At 43.9% G+C, this 27,303-nt stretch overlaps 1 protein-coding gene across 7 annotated transcripts in view; it reads left to right on the top strand.

Moving 5' to 3' along the window:
- Nucleotides 1–27,303, top strand: part of LOC110520272 (semaphorin-5B) — a 186,799-nt gene that overhangs the window by 27,927 nt on the left and 131,569 nt on the right. For 4 of the 7 annotated variants that reach the window (XM_021597457.3, XM_090229998.1, XM_021597455.3 and 1 more), the window contains exon 2: nucleotides 3,775–3,848. The exons of the other annotated variants lie outside the window; for them this stretch is intronic. The gene's annotated coding sequence lies outside the window, so the exon portion shown is untranslated. The remainder of the gene's footprint in view (nucleotides 1–3,774; nucleotides 3,849–27,303) is intronic. 7 annotated transcript variants of the gene reach the window in all.

Consider the following 27,303-nt stretch of genomic DNA (forward strand, 5'->3'; position numbering starts at 1 on the left):
TCTCCTGTGTGTGTGTGCTCCAGTCTCCAGCCCAGTAACACACACTCAAGTGGAGAAACAGAAACACACAAGGCCCTAGGGGGTTTTACTTAGCCAGTCTGAACACGGCTCTCTCTGTATCCACAAGCTCAGACTTGTTGTCAACGCTCTCTCACACACTCATTCACTAGTGACTGTGGTTACACAAGTTTACACAAGTTTATAATTGAGCTCCTATCTTTTAGCGCCTGTGAGCTCAAGAGAGAAGGAGACAGAGCGAGAGAGAAAGGGAGAGGGGGAAAAGAGAAAGATAGAGAGCCCTCATTTCCATGGTTCTGTCAAGATGTGACCGTTGGTTTCAGTGGTGGTTAACTAGCTAGAGCACACTGCTGTCAAGGGCTTTGATGAAGGGCTAGAGACATCTGAAACTGGGCTGGAAACTACGTTCCTCTGCCAACACAGGCAGGCGACTGTCTGAGATATAGGACCCCGTTTTATAGGGACAGACCACGGAGGGAGAATAGAAGAATAGGGTAATGCAGATCTTCCCCTGTCAGCGTGATACCATGGTTTCAGGTGTGGAAGCTAAGACGCTAGCTGCGTCCCAATTCAAATTCACTATGTAGGGACTAGGGTGTCATTTGGGACGCAGATGCTGTCTAGCTCTGTCAGGCTGACCTTTTTAAAGCAGCGTCTCTCTGTGTGTTAATGGATTTATTGAGCGTGGCCCTCTGATGCGGTCATCTCATCTCATCTCATCTCACATCGTTCTGAGCTCCCAGCTCTCAGCCTTCCGGACCAGTCTTATTATCTACTTCCTAATTACTATCCCTCTATTTTACGCTGTCACTTTTTTTTGGCACACTCTCTCTCTCTATCCTAGCTCCCTGAATTTAGCTTTGCACTTTCTCCCTCTCTCGTTCTCCCTCTCTGCTCTCTCTCTCTTTCTCCCTCTCTGCTCTCTCTCTCTTTCTCCCTCTCTGCTCTCTCTCTCTTTCTCCCTCTCTGCTCTCTCTCTCTCTTTCTCCCTCTCTGCTCTCTCTCTCTTTCTCCCTCTCTGCTCTCTCTCTCTTTCTCCCTCTCTGCTCTCTCTCTCTTTCTCCCTCTGCTCTTTCTCTCTCGTTCTCCCTCTCTGCTCTCTCTCTCTTTCTCCCTCTCTGCTCTCTCTCTTTCTCCCTCTGCTCTCTCTCTCTTTCTCTTTCTCTGCTCTCTCTCTCTTTCTCCCTCTCTGCTCTCTCTCTCTTTCTCCCTCTCTGCTCTCTCTCTGTTTCTCCCTCTCTGTTCTCTCTCTCTTTCTCCCTCTGCTCTTTCTCTCTCTTTCTCCCTCTCTACTATCTCTCTCTTTCTCCTTCTCTGCTCTCTCTCTCTTTCTCTATCTCTGCTCTCTCTCTCTCTTCCTCTATTTTTATTTCTCTCTTCCTCCTTCCCTATTTCCTTCACTCCCACCCTCCAGCCATCCATCTATCTATCTTTCCCGCTCTCCAGCTTCTCTAAAGAGACTGTGACCTCCAGGCAGGTATTCAGGGAGAACTCTAAAACTTTTAAACCCTGTGCCCAGCTGGCACAGCCCAGGCAGGCTAACTGCAGCTCTGTCTCTGTCCTCCTCTAATCTTAATTAAGTCCTGCACTGACTGCCGCACCTCTCCTCCTTCATCAGTTTGGGAGGCTGTGGGTACCGATGGGGCCGTGGTGCTGTTGGATGGTGTTCGAGGCAGATCTGAGGAGGCCTAATGGAATGTGTGTGGATTGATAATGCCTTGAGTCAGTCAGACTGACTCAGCAGTGAAGAGGTCAAATGAATTGGTCTGACGTATGCCGGTACTTTCCTCAGACTTTCATATCCATTAACCTTGATATAATCTTGATGCACCGGCTCCCTGTCCAAGTAAAGAAGTCAAGTCTGAGGGCAGTCCGGATGGCTGTGAGTAAAATGTCTTCTCTATTAAGACCATGAGTTACGTTTGTCTATGAGTCCCAGACCATTTTAATAAAGACGATGAGGAAAATCCAACCTACAACTTGTCAGATCGTTCATCATCGTGCTGTGCTCCTTTACAACCACTAAATAAGCATTTCATTCACATTGCCTTGATTCCCCATTGAGTCTAGTGCATTCCTGCTACACCGTGTTACAGTGTGTGAGCATTGTAATCGTGCAGGGTACAGTGGCACCTGGCTCCCACCAGGGGACAGAACATGGAAATGGCTCCAATTAAGACCAAAGTGGAGCCTCTGGTGCTGTGATTTACACCACTTGTTTAGCATGCTGTGATTTTAATTGGGATTTTAAGTGGCATCCCACCACAGCCACTCCTCTCCATCACTCTGGTTCTGGATGAATGGTTGGATGTCCTGTCCCGCTGTGAGCCGTTGTTTCAGAGGTGGGAGGTGGGAATAAGAACGAGGTGAATCAGCACACTTCTCTTAACAGTTTACCATTAGCATTCTAGTCAATCTCACAAATATTTATTTGTTTCTAGACATGCTGTGCATGTTTGTCTAAGAGTTTGTCTCAGTCTGTCTCTCTGTGTGTCTGTGTGTGCGTGCATAATTGAGAGAGTGAGCAAGAGCGTTAGAAGGAAAGCAAGGAAGAGGAAACCTTTTAAAGTGGCCGAAGAGAATAGTTTAGACATAACCAATGTTAAAGCTATAACCCTGTTACTCTTTGTATTTGTGAGAATTCTCTGACCTCTTGATTTGGTGAAAGAGAGAGAGAGCATTAGGCCATGTTGACACTAGGATGTGGGTGCTTGCTTTGTGCAGCCATAACATTCCTGCTACTGTCTGTCTGTAGTGGTGCTGCCTAGATCCAAATTCAGGGTCTGTGTCCATAGCAAATCATCCAGACATTCCTATTTGCATTGGTCCACCTGTTTTTGTGTTTGCTCCCTAATAAGGATATTAGAACTAAGTAATCAGAACTTGCAGAGAAGCAGGCATCAATCTGCAGTTTATCTCCAATCGTCAAGGCTCCGCACTAGTTACGGGAACTAGTTACGGGAACTTTCTCAAAAATGGTATGTGCTGGCTTAGTGGCATTCGCTGATACACGTCCAGAGTCTAGGGTGTCTAAGCCTAACACAGCGGTTGCTGTAGAAACCGCAGAACACTATTATGATCCAATTTGCTGATCAGAAGCCTAAAGCCCAAATGGTAACTGTAAAGTATATTAACCTGTTAGTTTGATTGAACTGTCTGGAGCGTATAGATCTTGGGCAGATATATATTCATGAAGTCTTTAAATTAAGTTACAGTAAATTAGGCTTTAAATTATAGCCTACAGTGCGTGGTTTAACATTTGAACCGTAATGGACTTGTTGGGGAGATTTAGTTGGGGTGGAGATCCACCTTTTCCCAGTTCCATCTCACCCCCCGCCCCCCACAGCCCCCCCAGAGCCCATAAAGCCTAATAAACTCCAGTTTAAATGCCATTCCAGGTCCGCCCTCTCTCCACCATTGACGGTTTGGCGGTTTGTTTACAAGAGTGTGAGTGGTTCTTTGTGGCACTGCACACTACTTGTGGGAATGAGGCGAATGACTAGTGTGAATTGAAAGACTCACCCCTCCCCCTTCTATTTCTTTCTCTCTCTCTCTCCTCTCTTCTCTCTCTCTCTCCTCTCCTCTCTTCTCTCCTCTCTTCTCTCTCTCTCTTCTCTCCTCTCTTCTATCTCTCTCTCTCTCTCTCTCCTCTCCTCTCCTCTCCTTTCTTCTCTTCTCTCTCCCTCTCTCTCTCTCTCGCTCTCTCTCTCTCTCTCTCTCTCTCTCTCTCTCTCTTTCTCTCTCTCTCTGAAATAGGTTTCTAAAAGATAGAACAGCCCTCTCAACCCATCCCTGTAGCCACAGGACCATGTGCCAGTGATGACTAGCTGGTGAGTACTATGCTTCGCTTCTTGTACAATTGAATCTAGTTCAAAACGTGATTGTCCATTTTGGGGTTAAAATGGAAATGTATCTTTGGCTTAAAGGCATATCTTCCTACTTTATTATTCTGATAGGAAGCAGTGAATGTCCTTTATGTCTGTTTTCTACCCTCGTCAAACTGATCATGTATTTTCTACAGTATAGGGTTCATTAGACAAAGTCCTTTCAAACTCTAGCCTACACATTACTTTTTGTTACGCTTTTGTAGAAGTTTTCAGGTTGGGATTGATATTGGTTTTGTTTGGTACGTGTGTATATTAGATATTAGGTTGGACAGTGTTTAGTTTCCGACTGCGTCCCACACGTCCCCTTGTCCCATACCTCTGAGATCGTTGGACCCAGTGGAGACCAAACGTAGGAAGCTCAAAGTCATCTATCATTCCTTCTCTCTCTCTCTCTTTTCCCTCCCCTTCTTCTCTACAGCCCATGTAGTAAAGTGCCTGAGGCAGGGAGCCTTTTATGTAAAATCCCTTTATTCTAACTCAGAAAGGACCGTTTTGAAAAGAGGAGCGTGGTGGTGATGGAGAGATGGAGAGAGGAAGGGTGAAACCGGTTATTAAATCCAGCCTGTTAATGGTGAAGTTCTCTCGCCCACAGCTCCTCTCTCCTCTCTTCTCTCCTCCGTCCCACAATGAGTGTTTGGCGGCAGGCGGAAGTCCACCAGGAACTCGGCTTCATCTAATTGGCTCTATGTGGGCTAATCAAAGAATCAAAGCTCAGAGGTGATGTGTTTAAAAAAAACTGCCTTTGAAATCTCCTCTCTTCTCTGCTCCTCTCCAAGAATGTGGAAGTTTATGTAATTGATTTATGTAATAGCTAAGTGTACTGTATGCAGCTATCAGTTATTTATCTTCTAAAAGTGTTTTATTGAGATAGTTGTCTCTGTAAGGTGAGGATTGAGGAATGGATGTTTTTCCAGTACCAGAGGGTGTGCTTCCTTTGAGTGGAGAAAGAATGCCCGCCCGGCCAGTAAAGATTTGAGCTCATTGAGCACCTAAAGTTTCAGACGCCAACTCTCCAACTTCCTCACCCAGTTGTCATGATAAGGCGCATGGGCCAACTCTGTAGAAAGTCGACCCTATTGAAGAGCCTAGTTGGCTGGCACTAGCTTCTATTGCGCTTTCTAATTTCCTTCTCCTTCGTTGCTCTGACTTGCCCAGCTTGATTCGTTTTGTGCCCCAAATGTCTCCGCAAACCCTGTCAGTGGACCAGAAATGCCCCGTCCTGTTTAGGCCTTGTGTAAAAGCCTGTGAAGAAGCTCCTTTCTGTTTGTTGTTTTTGTTGTCCTCCTTTGTCTTCCTTTCTCCTGGATCTATGTGGACTATCTGAAGCCTGTGAAGCGCGGGCCGTGTTAACTTGTGTCGTCGTCCCCCCCTCCCTGTTGTTTGCTGATATTTGGTTCAGGATGACAACGAGCCGCTTTTCAAGTGTAAATGGAGGGATGGAGGGATGGAGGGAGAATATAGAGATGATGGAGGGAAAGAAAACCCAGTTTAAGGGCTCATCTCAACTGTAGTCTAGGGCTACATCCCAAATGGCACCCAATTCTCTTTATAGTGCACGACTTTTGATCAGAGCCCTATGTGTACTATATAGGAAATAGGATGCCATTTTGGAGGCGCCCCCAGTCTTAAAGGCTCTGTCAGTTATTGCCCTTCAGGCGATTTAAAGGGAGCATCATTCTCCCTGGTAAATTACCACATCGACTTTGTCGGTCAGCTATGGTACGTTAGTGTGCCTTAAAAATGTGGCCTAGCGCTGTCCATTCAGGGGACAGAGAGAGGGCCGCTGGCAGAACCTTTGCCGATCACACAGAGGAGCCATTCACACAAGACGAAGGATCGAAGAGAGTCTTACCAACGATGAGCATTGGTTCTGTACTTACACAACCATGAGTTTCGCTGCATCTAGCCACCCCAGTGACTTCCATAGCTTCATCTAGCCACCCCAGTGGCTTCCATCGCTGCATCTAGTCACCCCAGTGGCTTCCATAGCTTCATCTAGTCACCCTAGTGGCTTCCATTGCTGCATCTAGCCACCCCAGTGGCTTCCATAGCTTCATCTAGCCACCCCAGTGGCTTCCATAGCTTCATCTAGTCACCCCAGTGGCTTCCATAGCTTCATCTAGCCACCCCAGTGGCTTCCATAGCTTCATCTAGTCACCCCAGTGGCTTCCATAGCTTCATCTAGCCACCCCAGTGGCTTCCATTGCTGCATCTAGCCACCCCAGTGGCTTCCATAGCTTCATCTATCACCCCCAGTGGCTTCCATAGCTTCATCTAGCCACCCCAGTGGCTTCCATAGCTTCATCTAGCACCCCCAGTGGCTTCCATAGCTTCATCTAGCACCCCCAGTGGCTTCCATAGCTGCATCTAGCCACCCCAGTGGCTTCCATAGCTTCATCTAGTCACCCTAGTGGCTTCCATTGCTGCATCTAGCCACCCCAGTGGCTTCCATAGCTTCATCTAGCACCCCCAGTGGCTTCCATAGCTGCATCTAGCCACCCCAGACGCTGCCATAGCTTCATCCATCCATACCCAAGGAGTTTCCAGGCCATGTGAGTTATGATAGAGGTGAGGATTTTTTTGTGGATGTCTTTGAACAGTGTAGGTTTGGATGTAGACCATGTGACCACTCACCTGGGTTTAAAGTGATTAGACAGGTTCCGATCTATCTACTTTCTATACTTTGATGAAGTGCTTATAGTCCTCATGGGGTATAGTGTTTGTCCCCTTTCATCCACTCAGAATTCAGAATTTCAGACATTGCCGAAGACTTGCAGGATCAAATGACTCTATCAATCAATGATTTATTGTGTTCTTTGCCTGATTTTGAGCCTTGTATTGCATACACAATATGCAACCACTTACGAGATTCTGATGAAGATACCAAAAAAAACTGATCACACAGTACTGTCTATTTAGAGTTGTGTATGGGCCTGGAGGATGTACGATCAGGAGGTGATGCAGAGCGTCTTGGTTTTCTCAGAGGAACATTTCATCACTCTTCTAACATTGTTTTCTTCTTTATGAACTACGTCTCTCCCCAGCAGTAAATGAGAATAGAGGGAGGGCTTTTGTCTATGGGCCACGATGGGGCCACAGAGCCCGTAAATCAGCTCCTCTCTCTGGGTCATTAAGTTGGCAGCTCCCCTGGTCCTCTTGTCCTCTGGATCTTTATCATCCTCCCTGGCCCTGGATCAGCAGCCAGAACAGAGCAGTAGCTAACTGGCTAATGATTAGCTGTGCTGTCCTCAGCCTCAGCAGTACCATTACTGTAGGATGGTAAAGGCTATGAAAACATATGAATCAGCTTGGACATTCTCTCTATAGTACTCTTGTGAGAGTTATTCCATATTGGACCGATTGCGATGTTTGGGCTGGTGTCTTAAGCTGACAGTGAGGATAACTGCTGGAAGTGGAATCAAATGGGTGATGAATAATGCAATGGTTTTTGTCTGTGTGTAAATGTTTATTGGTACAGTTGAAGTCAGAAGTTTACATACACCTTAGCTAAATACATTTTTCACAATTCCTGACATTTAATCCTAGTAAAGATTCCCTGTCTTAGGTCAGTTAGGATCACCACATTATTTTAAGAATGTGAAATGTCAGAATAATAGTAGAGAGAATGATTTATTTCAGCTTTTTTTTTTTTCATCACATTCCCAGTGGGTCAGAAGTTTACATACACTCAATTAGTATTTGGTAGCATTGCCTTTAAAGTGTTTAACTTGGGTCAAACGATTTGGGTAGCCTTCACACAAGTTTCCCACAATAAGTTGGGTGAATTTTGGCCCCTTCCTCCTGACAGAGCTGGTGTAACTGAGTCAGGTTTGTAGGCCTCCTTGCTCGCACACGCTTTTTCAGTTCTGCCCACACATTTTCTATAGGATTAAGGTCAGGGCTTTGTGATGGCCACTCCAATACCTTGACTTTGTTGTCCTTAAGCCATTTTGCCACAACTTTGGAAGTATGCTTGGGGTCATTGTCCATTTGGAAGACCCGTTTGTGACCAAGCTTTAACTTCCTGATTGATGTCTTGAGATGTTGCTTCAATATATCCACATAATGCTCTTTGGCTTGCAAGCCTCCCCTTTTTCCTCCAAACATAACGATAGTCATTATGGCCAAACAGTTCTATTTTTGTTTCATCAGACCAGAGGACATTTCTCAAAAAAGTACAATCTTTGTCTCCATGTAAAGTTGCAAAACGTAGTCTGTCTTTTTTATGGTGGTTTTGGAGCAGTGGCTTCTTCCTTGCTGAGCGTCCTTTAAGGTTATGTCGATATAGGACTTGTTTTACTTCAGATATAGATACTTTTTCACCTGTTTCCTCCAGCATCTTCACAAGGTCCTTTGCTGTTGTTCTGGGATTTATTTGCATTTTTCGCACCAAAGTACGTTCACCTCTAGGAGACAGAATGCGGTATGAATCCTTCCTGAGCGGTATGATGGCTGCGTGTTCCTATGGTGTTCATACTTGCGTACTATCGATTGCACAGATGAATGTGGTACCTTCAGGTGTTTGGAAATTGCTTCCAAGGATGAACCAGACTTGTGAAGGTCTACAATTTATTTTTCTGAGATCTTGGCTTATTTCTTTTGATTTTCCCATGATGTCAAGCAAAGAGGCACTGAGTCTGAAGGTAGGCCTTGAAATACATCCACAGGTACACCTCCAATTGACTCAAACGATGTCAATTAGCCTATCAGAAGCTTCTAAAGCCATAACATTATTTTCTGGAATTTTCGAAGCTGTTTAAGGGCACAGTCAACTTAGTGTATGTACATTTCTGACCAACTGGAATTGTGACACAGTGAATTATAAGTGAAATAATCTGCCTGTAAAGAATTGTTGGAACAATTACTTGTGTCATGCACAAAGCAGATGTCCTAACCGACTTGCCAAAACTATAGTTTGTTTACAAGACATTTGTGGAGTGGTTGAAAACAAGTTTTAATGACTCCAACCTAAATGTATGTAAACTTCCGACTTCAACTGTTTGTGTGTGTGATTAATTGGCAGTAAATGCCTGTATACAGGTTACTTTGTGTGTCTGTGAATCTGTCAAACAGTATTTTTTCCACTTTCAATTGAAAGTACATTTACATTTACATTTTAGTCACAGAGCGACTTACTGTTTGTTCATTCATTCATCTTAGGATAGCTTGGTGGGACAACCACATATCACAGTCATAGTAAGTAAACAGATGGTTGAATCTGAGAGAAAGATGATTGGACATCCTGAGAAGAGAATGAGAAAGAACAGAGCAGGACTTGTGTTTTGGATAATGATTGTAATCTGTGTGCTCTATAGAGAACACCATATAATCACCTTTACTCGCAGTATAGACATTATTGTCATGTGAACATGACTTTATTTCAATTCTCTACAGTCTTTTTAGAATACAATGGAATGGTAACGATTCTTTAGTGCTGTCTTGTCCATTTATCAACAATTATTTCCCACCAATGTGGTTAGAAGTCGATAATGTGCAATTATGACTTGATCTTTGGAAGGAGGCGTGTGATTGTCTCAGAATGGTTGACATGAACTCTGAATACAATCCTCCAGATCATCTAACAGCATTGCACATTCACAGACATGATGCTCCAACAGGTCTGGTCACATGACTTCAGAGGCTTTGTCTGAACTTAAACTCAAATCTAGACCTGAGTGCAAGGCTGCTCTCTCTCTCTCTCTCTCTATCTCTCTCTCTCTCTCTCTCTCTCTCTCTCTCTCTCTCAGTCTTTTGGGTTCCTCCAGATCCATGAAAATTGTGGGAAATGGAACAACAAAGCACCAAACCCTCAGCCCAGCCAGTTGTCAATTACTCCTATAATCCTGTGTTTCTGCTTAATCATTCAGGAATTATAGAGCTGGCCTCTCAGCCTCTCATGTAGCAGTATACACACAGTGCACCTCGTCTTGGAGAGGAGCCAGAGGGTCTGTGTTATGGAGCTCCTTTTTTCTCTTTCACTTTCTCTTCTCTCTCTCTCTCGCTGGCTCTCTCTCTCACTCTGTCTCTCTCACTCTGTCTCTCTTCATCCTCTAGTTGGTCTGAGAGAGAGAACAAATAACTTTCATTTTGAGTTAAATAACCTAATGATAGAATCATTATTAGAAATCCCTTCTTATCAAATATGGAGCGAAATACATCAAGACTGAAAATAAAATGAGATTTTTTTTACTTAGAACACAATAAACTAAACCAGTCGCTGTTCCGTCACATCCTTTTCACACTTTAAGAACAATAGGTTTGATTAGTGCTACTTGAAAAACCCATCAACCCCATTTCTTTCTTTTCTATTTCCATTTCAAGTATGTATTAGGAACATAATGCATCTTTGTTGAAGCGCTTTCTGTCAAGGTCCTTAGATGAAAATAATATATTATCAATGCTCCCAAAATCTGAAGAGATTAACATTGAGTGAGTGTTGACAATCATAAATGAATCGTCTTTAAAGGTAGACTCAGCGATATGACGTAGATGCAGAAAGTAAACACCATAGTGGGTCATAGTGAGGCTCAACTCAACTACCTTTAAGATAGATGACTTGAGAGAGCCTGTATGGACATCTTATATCTCACGTCCAAGTAGACATACAGTGAGCTCCAAACTATTTGGACAGTGACTAAGCATATCTAACATTAATGTGAAGACTACCATGACTACGGATAGTCCTTTACGGTTAGACGCACAAATAACATACCCCCAAGACATGCTAACCTCTATTATAAGTACAAGGGAGGTTTTCATTCTTGAGGGGGTATGATATTTCTCACTTATCATTATTCACGATTCAATCAGGATAATCATGGTAGCATCCACATGAATGTAGAAGTGTTTAGAAACACATTATTTACCATTAACAATTTAACTTTTCTTTTTTTAAACACAAGTGAAAAACAAACAGTAAATGCTTCCAACAAGTTTGTAGAGTCACAAGCTTGATGTAATCAATGCATGCTAGGAATATGGGCCCAAATACTAAACTTTGTACTACTTTTAAATCACATGTTAAGTGAATTTCTCCCAATACTTTTGATCTCCTAAAATGGGGGAACTACAACATGTACAAAAAGTGCTGTAATGTGGCTGAAAAGCTGCCAGTCCCCACTTTAACATAGTCATTGTATCATTTCAAGTCCAAAGTGCTGGAGTACAGAGCCAAAACAACAGCAAAGTGCCACTGTCCCGATGCTTTTGGAGCTCACTGTATATATTTATGATGCTGCTGTTGCAATAGCACTGTATGTGCCCATCCTGTGAAGCTTCAAGGAGACTTGAAAAGTGAGGTGGACAGTGGTGAAAGATGCAGAGATGGAAGGATATGAGGTGCCACCCTCCTCCTCCTATCCTCTCTTCTTCTCTTGCCCATGATTGCACAGAGATGTCTAATACTTTTCGGGAACTTCTGACAGACTTCAGAAACATGCTAGTGGCAGTGTTCCAAAATGCGCACTTTTGTTCTGTGTTCTCCCGTTCTTTCAAAGGTGATCTTCCAAGAACGTCTACAGTGTAGCATGGAAGAACGGAGAGCGCTAAAAATCTGTTACACTGAAATGTACTTCTGCGTGACCTCTTAGCATAAACAGGAACCAGCATCATCACGCAGCAGGCGTCAACAAAGCGAGCTTTTATGCGAGCTAGATACGTCTGTTTACATTGTATCCAATGTCGCAGCGTGAGCAACTAGTAAACAAGTAACTGAATCGATTTTCTCAGTACCTGTTGGTTAGTGATTTAAGCTGACACCGACCAGAATCATTTTATGTGGGGTCCTCCACTCACAAATTGCAGGTAAGTTTTCATGCATTGTACAGAGGTTGAAGCAACAAAAATAATTACATTTGCTTACTGTTTAAGAATGATAAATAGCCAGAATAGTGTTGTTTCACTGTGAAACTAATATTGCATTAGGACGGCTGGTGTTGCATTTCCAATTAGCAGGCTTGCATTGTGATACTTTCATACAACTACAACACCTATGCATATTATGTGACACTGACGTGCAACATAGCCTGGTTTTATTTTCACCTTATATTATATTCACCTAAATGATAGGCAATATGATACAATACAACTAGATTAGAAGGCCTAGGCTACTTCATCCTAATGTAAGCTAAATACAAAACAAACACTGAGATATTTGCAAGTCAAACAGGAATATATATTCAATGAAATGCATATACCATTGTAATATTATGAATGTCGTCCTTTCTCCTTGCAGGGGATTAGACAGATGATTTGCACCCCACAGATACCCAAGCCTCAAAACCAGAACACAGGACAGGAGTTTACAGGTTTTTGTTCCAGCCCTTCATTAACACCTCATTCAACTAATTGTGATCTAAATTGTGGACCATGAATAGTTGAACATGGTGTTTGTGCTGTGCAGGAGTAAAAACGTGTACACGGGGCAGTAATCCCCCACGTCTGTATTTTAGAATGGGCTTCAAATATTCCAATGAGTTGACAATTCTGCATGATAGAGACTAACGCGTGGATTTACTTCTACAGTGATGTTGCACACGGCTGAATAAACTCCGGACTAAACTCCTGGGATAGGGTGATATTCCTGGTGGATGGGAGATTCCCAAAGTTCTTTCCATCTGTCTGGATGATGGGGTGGGATGTGCTTCAACCTGAGGAGAGCAGAGCAGAAACATAAGGCCAAGGGGGGAGAAATTAACCTCACTGTTCACATTTCAGTGTTGGTTTAATTTGCTGAGAATAACAACTACCCGCGTTAATGTGCAATGTTTTCTAAACAGTTTTGCACATTCATAGCCTTAAGTGGTCAGTTTGACATTGAATTGATAATTTCGTTATTCAAAACATGTTCTTATATGCAATGGTGAAACACAGAAGGGGAAAGTGACTAGAAGAAAGTTAACTAACATTAGGTAAACAGACACTGCATGAACATATTGACTGATTGTCGGGAAGAGTGGGGTGTGCCCGACTATACAAGCAGCAATGAGTAAACACACAACAAAAGAGTTCAAGTTTCAGACGCTTTTACTTGAGCTTTTAGTGTCTCTAGCACTCTAGTCCACAAGCCAAGCGAGAGGGTGTTTAAAGATGGCAGCCACCTGTGGCGGTGTGGCCTCACTGGCAGAGTCTGTGGAAGGAGAGTGAACAACAGTTGAAGTGGGCGAGCAGGCACGCTCTGGCTGTGTCTTCCTCGCTGTTCCACTTGAGTGAGGTCCAGCCTGCACTCTTGTGCCAGTCAGTTGATTAGGGAATTCCTTGAAGGTGTGCTGATTAGTAATCCTGCACAGGTGTGTTGGGTGAGCAAAGCTGTTGCGCTGTCTTCGGCTGGCCTGGTGCTGAAGGTAGTGCAGCCTTCCACAGTGCTGAACTGAGTGCCGCTGTCCATGGTGCACTGGGAATCCTTCACTCACACCCATGACCATGCCTCTCACGGTGCCACTCTGATCATGTAAGAATGCACAAGTAACTTGGCTGGCTAGCAGGCCTAGATTGAACAGAACATAGCTTGCAGCATTTCCTACGTTTTTAATCGGGCACAACTGTTTTGTCCTGCCAAGCCAATGCTATGGAGTGAAATGAACGCATCAGTTGCTATCTGTCCCTTGCTCAATTTGTCATTGGCTGGCTAGCATGTTCACCGATTCAGGATTAAAAAGCTGTCCAGGTCTTCACAATTGATGCTGCTGATTTTTGTTCGTTTAGATGTTCATCACTAACGCTTCAAACACACCGACAGCGTCATTGCCTTTTGGTACACCAGAGTTCCATTCATTTCCAATGAAATGCTGCGTTTGCCTTGCAGCCTTGCGTTGCAGAGGCAGTTGCAATGCGTTCGGTGTGGTGCATACGTTGGATTTATTGAATGTATGCATCAAACTGTATGCCTGGATGGCTTGACAGAAATGGTAGCAGAAGGTGAATGTTGAACTTTTGTTACATACATATCCAGATGATGCTGCATCCTATTTTGCGCAATGACGTTGTCGGTGTGTTGGAAGCCTAAACAGCTGATAACCAGGATGAGGACATTCTTATGTTTGAAATCGCACTTGAAAATGACAGTTGACTTCCGTACTTGCTATACGCTCTAGATAGAACACAAGTACTCATGTTGGAACACAGCTAGTGTGTGTTATAGCAGCATGCTTTGTTCAGGTCTAAGGTTGATATCAAGTCACAGGGAATCTAAAGCTCCATTTTTCTTCAAGGCACCCCATATAATGAATGTAATGATTTAATCTATATGTGATCACAAATATCACGTCGAATGACTTTAAATACTGTAAGATTATCTGCACTGTATTTTCCCCACCAAAGTCATATAATTAGGCATTGACATGGAAGGAACCATGTCTGCCAATAGAATTTCAGAGACTATTCCCCTCTGTGTAAAGTCCCTCCCCTGAAATCAAACATGTCCTCTCTCTATAAAGTAGTTCCAGATAAGCCCCTTCTTTCAAAAAATGCACTCTGTCCCCTGTTTCTTACAACAGTCTGACCTCTTCATCTGTAAAGGAAGTTGGAAGTTGGCGTTCTTACCAAATTAATTACTCTGAGGTTTGGGACTGGCTAGCTAAGGATTCAAAGCCTTGGATTATCTCTCTCTCTTTCTCTTTCTCTTTCTCTTTCTCTTTCTCTTTCTCGTTCTCTTTCTCTTTCTCTCTCAGACTGAGCCATGTGGTTCTTTGTGTCTCCCTGTGTTTACCTCAGCAGGAACGACTGACTGACAGCCTCATTAGCTGGGCTCTCTCTGTGGTTATGTTGCCGTCAGAAAACATGAAACGGTCAAAGGGCTCAGTTTAAAACCTTTACAATGGCTTGAGAGAGTGAAAAATATACATGATTGTACATTGGGAGAGTTAGGATGTGTCCTAAATGGCACCCTATTCCCTTCATAGGGCTCTTGGTCAGAGGGTTTAGATATTTTCTTCTTTAAGGTTGTAGCCCCTATCATCGCAGAGCCTATCTATCACCTTTATAACGTATCTCTCCTCTCTGGGGAAGTTACCAGTGCTTGGAAGGCAGCCCCGGTACATCCTTTATATAAACTGTTATAGAGGCTATATACAGTAGCGAGGCTATAACAGTAGTGAGGCTATATACAATAGCGAGGCTATATACAGTAGCGAGTCTATAACAGTAGCGAGGCTATAACAGTAGCGGGACTATATACAGTAGCGAGGCTATAACAGTAGTGAGGCTAAATACAGTAGCGAGGCTATAACATGTGTGTGGTGGGTGGCGGGACACAGTGCAGATAGGCCGGTTAGCCAATGTGCGGGGGCACTGGTTGGTCGGGCCAATTGAGGTAGTATGTACATGAATTTATAGTTAAAGTGACTATGCATATATGATAAACAGAGACTAGCAGCAGTGTCAAAGAGGGGTTGGGAGGGGGCACACAATGCAAATAGTCCAGGTAGCCATTTGATTATCTGTTCAGGAGTCTTATGGCTTGGGGGTAAAAACTGTTGAGAAGCCTTTTTGTCCTAGTCTTGACACTCCGGTACCACTTGCCCTGCGGTAGTAGAGAGAACAGTCTATGACTGGGGTGGTTGGGGTCTTTGACAATTTTAAGGCCTCCCTCTGACACGCCTAGTGTAGAGGTCCTGGGTGGCAGGCAGCTTAGCCCTAGTGATGTACTGGGCCGTACGCATTACCCTCTGTAGTACCTTGCGGTCGGAGGCTGAGCAATTGTCGTACCAGGCAGTGATGCTCTCGATGTTGCAGCTGTAGAACCTTTTGAGGATCTGAGGACCCATGCCAAATCTTTTAAGTTTCCTGAGGGGGAATAGGTTTTGTTGTGCCCTCTTCACAACTGTCTTGGTGTGTTTGGACCATTCTAGTTTGTTGGTGATGTGGACACCAAGGAACTTGAAGCTCTCAACCTGCTCCACTACAGCCCCGTCGATGAGAATGGGGACGTGCTCAGTCCTCCTTTTCCTGTAGACCACAATCATCTCCTTAGTCTTTGTTACGTTGAGGGATAGGTTGTTATTCAGGCACCACCCGGCCAGGTCTCTGCCCTCCTCCCTATAGGCTGTCTCGTCGTTGTCGGTGATCAGGCCTATCACTGTTGTGTCGTCTGCAAACTTAATGATGGTGTTGGAGTCGTGCCTGGCCATGCAGTCGTGGGTGAACAGGAAGTACAGGAGGGGACTGAGCATGCACCCCTGAGAGGCTCCAGTGTTGAGGATCAGCGTGGCAGATGTGTTGTTACCTACCCTCACCACCTGGGGGCGGCCCGCCAGAAAATCTACGATCCAGTGGCAGAGTGATGTGTTTAGTCCCAGGATCCTTAGTTTAGTGCTGAGCTTTGAGGGTACTATGGTGTTGAACGCTGAGCTGTAGTCAATGAATAGCATTCTCACATAGGTGTTCCTTTTGTCCAGGTGGGAAAGGGCAGTGTGGAGTGCAATAGAGATTGCATCATCTGTGGATCTGTTTGGGCGGTAAGCAAATTGGAGTGAGTCTAGGGTTTCTGGGATAATGGTGTTGATGTGAGCCATTACCAGCCTTTCAAAGCACTTCATGGCTACGGACGTGAGTGCTATGGGTCTGTAGTCACTTAGGCAGGTTGCCTTCGTGTTCTTGTGCACAGGGACTATAGTGGTCTGCTTGAAACTTCCAAATGGATATCACTAATTTGGGGAGAAAATGGGGTAAGAATAAATACAATAAAACTAAACATCTATAAAAATGTGTTATGGATGTGTCACTGCAACTTTAAAGGTCCTAAATGATGTCACCACTGCCCTTGACTCTAAGCAATATTGTGCTGCTATTTTTATTGACTTGACCAAAGCTTTTGTTACGGTAGACCATTCCATTCTTGTGGGCCGGGCTAAGGAGTATTGGTGTCTCTGAGGGGTCTTTGGCCTGGTTTGCTAACTCTCTCTCTCTCAAAGACTGCAATGTGTAAAGTCAGAACATCTGCTGTCTCAGCCACTGCCTGTCGCCAAAGGAGTACCCCAAGGCTCCATTCTAGGCCCACGCTCTTCTCAATTTACATCAACAACATAGCTCAGGCAGTAGGAAGCTCTCTCATCCATTTATATGCATATTATCCAGTCTATCCATACTCAGCTGGCCCATCCCCGGATTTGGTGTTAAACACTCTACAACAAAGCTTTGTTAGTATCCAGCAAGCTTTTTCTGCCCTTAACCTTGTTCTGAACACCTCCAATACAAAGGTCATGTGGTTCCACCGGTGCGATTACTATTGCTGAGGTTTTAGAGCTTGAGGTAGTCACCTCATACAAGTACTTGGGATCATGGGTAGTATGGATAGAGTATGGTACACTGTCCTTCTCTCAGCACATAATATCTGCAGGCTAAGTTTAATCTGTATTTGGTTTCCTCGATCTATTTTGAGCTCCCAAATGGCGTAGCGTTCTAAGGCACTGCATCTCAGTGCAAGAGGCATCACTACAGTCCCTGGTTTGAAACTAGGCTGTTTCTAATCTGGCCGTGATTGGTAGTCCCATAGGGCGGCACACAATTGGCCCAGCGTCGTCCGGGTTTGGCCGGTTTAGGCCGTCATTGAAAATAAGAATTTGTTCTTAACTGACTTACCTAGTTAAATAAAAAAATATATATATCATAGTCGCTCCTCTTTTAACCCAGCTGCCAAACTAACACTGATTCAGATGACCCTCCTACCCAGGCTAGATTCTGGAGACTTAGTTTATAAATCATGTTCAGATATTCTTACCATTCGGCCATCAGATTTGCCACCAATGCTCCTTATAGGACACATCACTGCACTCTATACTCCTCCTCTATACTCCTCTGTAAACTGGCCATCTCTGTATACCAGGCGCAAGACCCACTGGTTGATGCTTATTTATAAAATCCTCTTAGGTCCCGTATCTGAGGTACCTACTGCAGCCCTCATCCTCCACATACAGTACAACACACATTCTGTCAGTCACATTCTGTTAAAGGTCCCCAAAGCACACACAGCCCTGGGTCTCTCCTCTTTTCAGTTCGCTGCAGCTATCGACTGGAATGAGCTGCAAGAAACATTCAAATTGGACAGTTTTATCTCCATCTCTACATTTAAAGACTCAATCATGGACACTTACTGACACTTGTGGGTGCTTCCTGTGTTGTATTGTTGTCTCTACCTTCTTGCCCTTTGTGCTATTGTCTGTGCCTAACAATGTTTGTGCTGCTCCAATGTTGTGTTGCTACCGTGTTGTTGTCATGTTGTGTTGCTACCATGCTGTTTTGTCATGTGTTGCTCCCATGCTGTGTTGTTGTCTTAGATCTCTCTTTATGTAGTGTTGTGGCGTCTCTCTGGTCGTGACATTTGTAAAACTGTTTTAGGACAAAAGAAGCCTTTTGCCTCTTGGCAGGACGTGCTTATAAGAATTTGTTCTTAATTAACATGGCTAGTTAAATAAAGATTCAATAAAATAATTAGAAATAATTAGTAAGGGCTTTAGAAATGATTTATTTTACAATGTTATGTTACAATTTCAGTTATACGACAAGCTCTCTCTTCAGAGGGGGAGAGAGCGAGAGAGAGGAAGAGCAGGAGAGAGAGTGAGCGAGAGGGGGAGAGAGATAGAGAGAGAGAGAGAGAGAGAGAGAGAGAGAGAAAGAGAGAGAGAGAGAGAGAGAGGAAGAGCAGGAGAGAGAGAGAGAGAGGGGGAAAGTGATCAATTAAAAAAGTTAGAGAGAGAGAGCAGTGTGACCTTTTGAAATCCAACAGCGGAAGTTGAGCTGTTGTTCCACAGCGGCTGAGACAATGTAGGCAATGATCACAGTGTGTTGTTCTCATTTCATCTTCACATTTCCTGGCACATTTCCTGGTCATGCATCAAGACATCTGTAACGGGAAATTGTGTTGTGAGACCACAAAGCAATTAAAATAGGAAGCAAGATGTTTTTTTTCTAATTATATCACAATGAATGTAATTATTGTTGTGTGCTTTGCCAGCAGCAACATTGTTGTTGTTGTCTAGTGTATTGAAGCAGCATTGGGTTGATCAATAACTTTGCTAAAATGATGCCCTCCTCCCCTTGCTCGTTCTACTATAATGAACATTCTAAATGATGGAACCAGACTCAAACTAGCTCATTATGTATTTATACACTGTTTATTGAGTACATATGTAAATGTATAGTTACATTTACACATGCCAATTCATTGTTCCATTCTCACGTGTCATGCCTTGTAATTTCACTACTCCCCATGCATGTCCAATTTGTACTGCTGATTGGACCGTATGATAACAACCTGTCTATCCATTCACAAAGTGTGTTATTGGATGTTTCCTCTGATTAGCCTAATAGCAGCCTAATAAAAACATGTTCAGTATACAAATACACAGTAATGACAATGACAAAACCTCAGATTCAGATTCAGATTGCACTGTTTCAGGCTATAGTCTACGATGATGCCCTGGTGTTTCATTTCAGCTCCACATCCCTCCTTCCTCCCCCCTCTCTCCGACATGAACAGAGGCTCTGACAGCCCTGGTAGAAAGGTGATATTGGCTGCTGTATTCAGGTGTTAGTGGTCTGTGGTTAACCTCAAACCACAGCGCAGAGCATGTCAGCTAGCTACCTATCACAGGACTGTGTGTGTGTGTCACAGAGCGGGATGCCACAAACCTCATAGCCTGCCACCACTTTATGAGTGGAAAGCTGAGGGAACCAAGATCACGAGATCAGATAGAAGTGGCCTGAGGAAAACGCTCTTAAAGACTTACTTAGAAAAACACACGGCTGTAATTGCTGCCAAAGGTGATTCTAACACGTATTGACTCAGGTACTTGAATACTTATGTAAATTAGATATTTCTGTGTTTCATGTTCAATAAATTTGCTAACATTTCTAAAAACATGTTTTCACTTTGTCATTATGGGGTACTTTGTGTAGATAGGTGAGATTATTTAAATGGTTTTATCCATTTTGAATTCACGCTGCAACATCAAAATGTGGAATAAGTCAAGCGATATGAATACTTTCTGAAGGCACTGAAATTATTGGTTGAGATAAAAATAAAAAAAATCCATATATGTAATTATAAGTTCATTACAGGAAAGTATACATGTTTAAAAAGCAAGCATGTCTTTAAAAAGCTATTCCGGGGAGGTATATGGTAAGTACAGTGCATTCGGAAAGTATTCAGACCCCTTGACTTTTTCCACATTTTGTTACAACCTTATTTTAAAATTGATTTAAAAAAAACCCTCATCAATACACTGTAACGGTTTTCTTCCTGGGAAGGAGAGGACCAAAATGCAGCGTGGTTATGGTTTAACATCTTTAATAAAGATGATAACGTGAACAATATACATATATAAAACAAGAAACCGTGGAACAACCGAAACAGTCCTAACTGGTGCAAAACACAGAGACAAGAAACAATCACCCACGAAATACCCAAAGAATATGGCTGCCTAAATATGGTTCCCAATCAGAGACAATGATAAACACCTGCCTCTGATTGAGAACCACTCTAGGCAACCATAGACTTACCTAGAATACTACACTGAACACAACCCCATCAATCTACAAAACCATGTCACACCCTGGCCTAACCACAATAATAAAGAAAACACAGAATACTAAGGCCAGGGCGTGACATACACCCCATAATGACAACAGGAAAACAGGTTTTAGACATTTTTGCAAATGTATTAAAAGTAAAAAAAACAGATACCTTATTTACATAAGTATTCAGACCCTTTGCTATGAGACTACAAATTGAGCTCAGGTGCATCCTGTTTTCATCCTTTTTCTTTTACCCAAATTGGTAGTTGGAGTCTCATCGCTGCAACTCCCGTACGGACTCAGGAGAGGCGAAGGTTGAGAGCCATGCGTCCCCCGAAACACAACCCAGCCGCACTGCTTCTTGACACAATGCCCATCCAACCCGGAAGCCAGCTGCACCAATGTGTCGGAGGAAACACCTGTGACCTGGTCAGCATGCACTGCACCCGGTCTGCCACAGGAGTCGCTAGTGCACCATGAGACAAGGATATCCCTGCCGGCCAAGCCCTCCCTAGCCCAGACGACACTGGGCCAATTGTGCGCCGCCCCATGGGCCTCCCGGTCGCGGCCGGCTGTCACAGAGCCTGGACTCGAACCCAGAATCTCTGGTGGCACAGCAGCAGTGCCTTAGACCACTGCGCCACCCGGGAGGCCCTGTTGCCATCCTTGATGTTTCTACAACTTGATTGAAATCCACCTGTGGTAAATTCAATTGATTGGACATGATTTGGAAAGCACACACCTGTCTATACAAGGTCCCACAGTTGACAGTGCATGTCAGTTCAGAAACCAAGCCATGAGGTTGAAGGAATTGTCCGTAGATCTCCGAGACAGGATTGTGTCAAGGCACAGATCTGGGGAAGGGTACCAAAATATTTCTGCAGCATTGAAGGTCCCCAAGAACACAGTGGCCTCCATTATACTTAAATGGAAGATGTTTGGAACCACCAAGACTCTTCCTAGAGATGGCCGACCAGCCAAACTGAGCAATTGGGGGAGAAGGGCCTTGGTCAGGGAGGTGACCAAGAACCTGATGGTCACTCTGGCAGAGCTACAGAGTTCCTCTGTGGAGATGGGAGAACCTTCCAGAAGGACAACCATCTCTGCAGCACTCCAACAATCAGACCTTTATTGTAGAGTGGCCAGACGGAATCCACTTCAGTAAAAGGCTCATAACAGCCTGCTTGACGTTTGCCAAAAGGTACCTAAAGGACTCTCAGACCATGAGAAACAAGATTCTCTGGTCTGATGACACCAAGATTGACCTCTTTGGCGGAAACCTTGCACCATCCCTACGGTGAAACATTGTAGTGGCAGCATCATGCTGTGGGGATGTTTTTGCTTTGTCATTATGGGGTATTGTGTGTAGATTGATGAGGAAAAAATCAGTTTAATCCATTTTAGAATAAGGCTGTAACGTAACAAAATGTGAAAAAGTCAAGGGGTCTGAATACTTTCCAAATGCACTGTATATACTGGTGTGACTAACTACCCATTGTTCTGTCAGTCAATCTCTCAGCTGGCACAGTTCTGCAAGAGGCGTCTGAATTAGGCTGTTTGAATACCACAGTTCAAAGTTGGTCTGCAAATTCAAAGACATTTTACAGTTTTTTCCAACTGCTTACACACAAAATCTTTTCATGTCACACGATTTTTGAAACCTCTCACTCAAAGTGCAAAACTACACACCAAATATCCAAATCCATAAGCTATTTCTCAGCCTTTGAATCAGTTGTCAATTGCATAAAACACTTTTTTCAAAACACTACACAATTCTCTACCTAAAACACAAAAATCTTGCTTTCCTTTCCAAACACAACCAATCAAAATGCTACACTTATTTACCAGGTCTCACACACTCCTCACATGTGCAAACACTAATAGCTTAACTTATCACTAACCAATCACTGCTTTACTGTAGTATAGGCCTATAAATAGGTCAAAGGTCAGATGACCTGTTTTGAACAATGGATGCCAACAATGGACAGAGAGCAAGAGGAGTAGGAGGGAGAGGAAGAGGAAGAAGAGGACGAGGGCAAAGAAGAGAAGGAAGGAGAGCCATCTCTGATGAGATTAGGGCAACACTTGTTGATCATGTGATCAACTATGGTATGACCATGAGAGAGGCTGGAGAGAGCCCAACTTGAGTCGATTTACAGTGGCGTCCATAATTCTAACCTTCAGAAATGAGAACAGGTATGCAAATATCTAATGACTATTCTAGCATTACAGTGATGTACTGTAAAATACGTATGACTGCATAGTATTGCATAAACATTTGTAACTCTAAGCCATCCATTTACTGCACGGCATTGAATGAATGAGGTTGGTTATCATGCTGTACTACATTTTTTTATACATTGTTTACAGTTCCTATGCTGAACACATACTGTATTTGAATTCTGTACAGAGTGGAAAGGCAAAGACATCATGGTGGACGAGGACGCTTGTTTACAGATGTACAAGAGACTGCAATTATAAATATGGTTTTGGCCAACAATGCAATTAGGATTTGAGAGATAAGAGAGCATATCTTGAATAATGAGACCATATTTAACAACATCAATGCTGTAAGCCTGTCGACCATACAACGCATCCTCCAACGACACCGAGTGACGATGAAACAACTTTACAAGGTGCCATTTGAGAGAAACTCTGACAGAGTCAAGAATATGCGACATGACTTTGTAGAGGTATGTATGCAACACTACTTCCAGTACTTCAGACATACCATATTTACTCATCTGTATAGCCTTTTGTCTGTTACAGAGAGTATTGGAGCTGGATGCCCATGTAATTCGCCATGAATTTATGTGGATGAGGTTGGCTTCAACCTCACCAAAACCAGACGCCGCGGAAGAAATGTAATAGGACAGAGGGCAATTACCAATGTCCCTGGACAGCGTGGGGGTAATATAACTAACTATATGTGCTGCCATCACTCAAAACGGGGTCCTCCATCACAATGCCACACTGGGTCCGTACAACACCGGCCATATGCTCAGGAGCCTGCTAGATTTGTGATTTTATGGGACAATGTTCGTTTTCACCGGGCTGTTCTGGTCCAAAACTGGTTTGCCACCCATCCACAATTTGTAGTTTTGTACCTACCCCCATATTCACCTTTTCTAAATCCCATAGAGGAATTCTTCTCAGCCTGGCGCTGGAAAGTGTATGATCGCCAACCCTATGCCCGCATGCCGCTTCTCCAGGCAATGGAGGACGCATGTGGGGACATAGAGGTTGCCTCTGTCCAAGGTTGGATACGCCATGCTAGGAGATACTTCCCTCGATGTTTGGCAAGAGAAAACGTATCTTGTGATGTGGATGAAGTATTGTGGCCAGACCCAGGCCGGAGAAGAGACAAAGCTTAGCACTAGTGACTGCCCCCCCCCCCCCCCCCCCCAATTCCTGGACTGCCCCCCCGGGACCCCACACACACAATTGTGTTCTTTACTGCATTCTAAAGAACATACTTTTGGTTTACATATGTTTCTGGTTTTGTTGCATGCTACTGTATACAACTGTAATGTTTGGCCTAATAAATATGTTCTGTTTCTGCATTGCATTGGTGTTTACAGTGTACTTGTTACACCTCTCAGCAGATTACTTTCACTGTAGAACATTGCATTGGTGTTTACAGTGTACTTGTTACCCCGCTCAGCAGATTACTTTCACTGTAGAACATTGTATTGAAATGTAGATATAAGCCTATGAAAGACCAAAGAGCTTTAGATTTAGAACAACAGTGTTTACATGGTATATCCAAAAATGTACTATTATGAAAGCAGTGTTTGCCATTTGATATAAATGCTTCATTCTGACATGTGTTTATGTCATTTTGGATGCAGTGTTACATTTTGAAGGAGATGTGAGGCATTTTGCATTTTGTGTGTGCAGTTTTGGGAATTGTGTGTAGAGTTTTGAAAAACAAAGACAGTTTTAAAAAACGTGTGCAAGCAGTTGGAAAAAACTGTAACATCTGAAAATTAAACAGGAAATGTTCTCAAAGCCCTTTGAATACAGTGTGATATAAAATATGTTTGGTTTTGACTCTCCCTTTCCTCAGCACACATTGCATTGTTCTGCTGTAATCTGGTAGTAATCCTGATCAGAAGTGGCCTGTGTGTGTGTGTGTGTGTGTGTGTGACAACAGCTTTCCCCTCAGAACACTCAGAAGAGAGGGAGTGGGGATCTAAAAGAGGGGAATGAAAGGAAGCGATGGTACTCAGAGAGAGATAAATGGACAGTGAGAAAGAGAGGAAGAGAAGGGGGATGTCCTCAAGGGGCTCGATCCATCCCTCTGACACTCCAGAGCATCTAAGGAAAGTGGGAAGAGGAGGTGAAGGGGGATTGAGGAATAGGACCTTGAGTGGCAGGTGCAGCTACAGTCTAAAGATCCCCCTGGAATGGGGTGTGTGTGTGTGTGTGTGTGTGTGTGTGTGTGTGTGTGTGTGTGCAGTCACTGAGCTTCCAATTGGACTCTAAAACAAAGTAGCTCCTACAGATAACCAAGGCCTAATCAAGACATTAGAGACAGACCAATTCATGTGAAGGTAAACCAATTAATTGATGTCCCAGGCTAACACTGGCATACAGACCTGTTGCAGGCGTCCTGTTTCAAGGTGGTTTTAGAGTCTGGGGAAACTTGTTCAGAGGCGTACATCTTTCCCAGACTAGTTTCCCATCCTGGGCTCCCCTGATGGAGACTGACTAGACAGAGATACTACCGTCCTGTCCTGGGCTCTCCTGGTGGAGACTGACTAGACAGAGATACTACCGTCCTGTCCTGGGCTCTCCTGGTGGAGACTGACTAGACAGAGATACTACCGTCCTGTCCTGGGCTCTCCTGGTGGAGACTGACTAGATAGAGATACTACCATCCTGTCCTGGGCTCTCCTGGTGGAGACTGACTAGACAGAGATACTACCGTCCTGTCCTGGGCTCTCCTGGTGGAGACTGACTAGACAGAGATACTACCGTCCTGTCCTGGGCTCTCCTGGTGGAGACTGACTAGACAGAGAGATACTACCGTCCTGTCCTGGGCTCTCCTGGTGGAGACTGACTAGACAGAGAGATACTACCGTCCTGTCCTGGGCTCTCCTGGTGGAGACTGACTAGACAGAGAGATACTACCGTCCTGTCCTGGGCTCTCCTGGTGGAGACTGACTAGACAGACTACTTCTCAAAGTCATTAACTTTCTTCATCCTTTAGAACGTCCCGTTATCTCAGTAGAACTGGGAACTTTGACTGCTATTGTTTCATGGATGGTTATGCGACCGTCACCAACAACATGTATGGGTTTTCTAAAACGTTCATTTTGGAAGACAAAAGCTTTCCAGACAGGCCCCTTGGAGCCGTTGGGAGGGGGGACAGTTTTATTTTATTATAAGTTTTGTGTTCATTCCCTCGGGGTGTGGCGTGTTTGATCCCTGGGCAGCACAATAGCTCTGAGTGATTAATGCCTTCAGCCAAAATCCAATAAAGGGGATGTAGAGTGGGAAGAGGGTGGTACGGCATCTCTCTCTCTATCCCTCCATCCATCCCTCCCTCCATCTCCATCCATCCATCCTCTGCCACCAGGGTCTAAATCAGCCTGCCGTTTGTTCTGCTGTGATCAATGTGTTCTGACAAAGTGAGAAGCCAAATTGCGGCACTTTATTGAAATGCTTCCTCCCACCTCCTCCTACCTGGCTGCCTGCCCATGTCTCCTGTGGTTTCAAGCAGCCGCAGCACAGGGACCAGACGTGTGTGTGTGTGTGAATATGAGGTTGTGTTTGTGTGTCTATCTTTGGTTTCAGGAAGCCAAAGCTAGAGCACATATATGCACAGACATCAGAACCTGTCAGTCTGTCTGTCTGTGTGTATGTGCCAGGCTGATTCAGTGGCATGAGAATGCGGTCCTGTTAGTGCTTCTACAGACAATGAGAAGACGGACAAGTTAGCACCACATCAACTGAACTTAATTTGAATGCTCTAGGTTTTATATTGAATTCTGATGTAATAGTAATTCGGCTGTGTGTGTGTTTGCGTGTGTGTGTGTGTTTGCGTGTGTGTTTGCGTGTGTGTGTGTGTTTGCGTGTGTGTGTGTTTGCGTGTGTGTGTGTTTGCGTGTGTGTGCGCATGCGCATTTTAACACCAGCACCCTGTTTTTCTTTTAAATAGAGAGGGTGAAATAGGGTTGGAAATCTCTGGTGACCTGACCTCGCCTCCAGTTGAAAAAGTGCTGTGTATTTTACTACACTAATGAACTTTTTGGATGAATATGTGTGTGTTTGCCATTGTCTTGCAGTGCCAAGTGGCACGATTGATGATCAGGACAGAATCAAAAAAGACAGGCCTGAATGTCTTAGAGCCTGTGTCAATGAGACCATTACATGACCTCAGAGTTATTCATTATTCAGTCCTACCAGTGTCATCCTCCCCTTAGAGATACAACAGTATCTCCTTTCACTCAGTAACGATACCAGTCGGTCTCATCATGCAGTCGGCCTCACAAATGGTTCCATTGTGTATGGGTGGGGAAGCATATATACTGTATATATGTTTTGAGAAGATTCAAACCAGACCACTGTGTAGTTGACATTTTAGGACACCCTCATGCCTCAATGGACAATCAAGATATAAGGACTCAGTTCGTGATGTGCAATCAATTCATTGTACAGTATCAATTATCTGTCTTCCAATCATATCATACTCCTCAGCCCGTATGTGCTTGGTGTCTATTAAGCATGTTGTTTGTTCTGCTCCACTGGACCTGTGTGTGTGTGTGTGTGTGTGTGTGTGTGTGCACTCCAGTGGACCCTCTCTATAATGAGATCCATGCTTAGAGACCATTCATAATTGAATTGATAATGAGGCGTTAGGAGGAATGCTCTGGAAAAGAGG

Source organism: Oncorhynchus mykiss, chromosome 3, assembly GCF_057628025.1.
Source record: "Oncorhynchus mykiss isolate SJ-2025 chromosome 3, ASM5762802v1, whole genome shotgun sequence".
NCBI classification, from domain to species: Eukaryota; Metazoa; Chordata; class Actinopteri; order Salmoniformes; family Salmonidae; genus Oncorhynchus; species Oncorhynchus mykiss.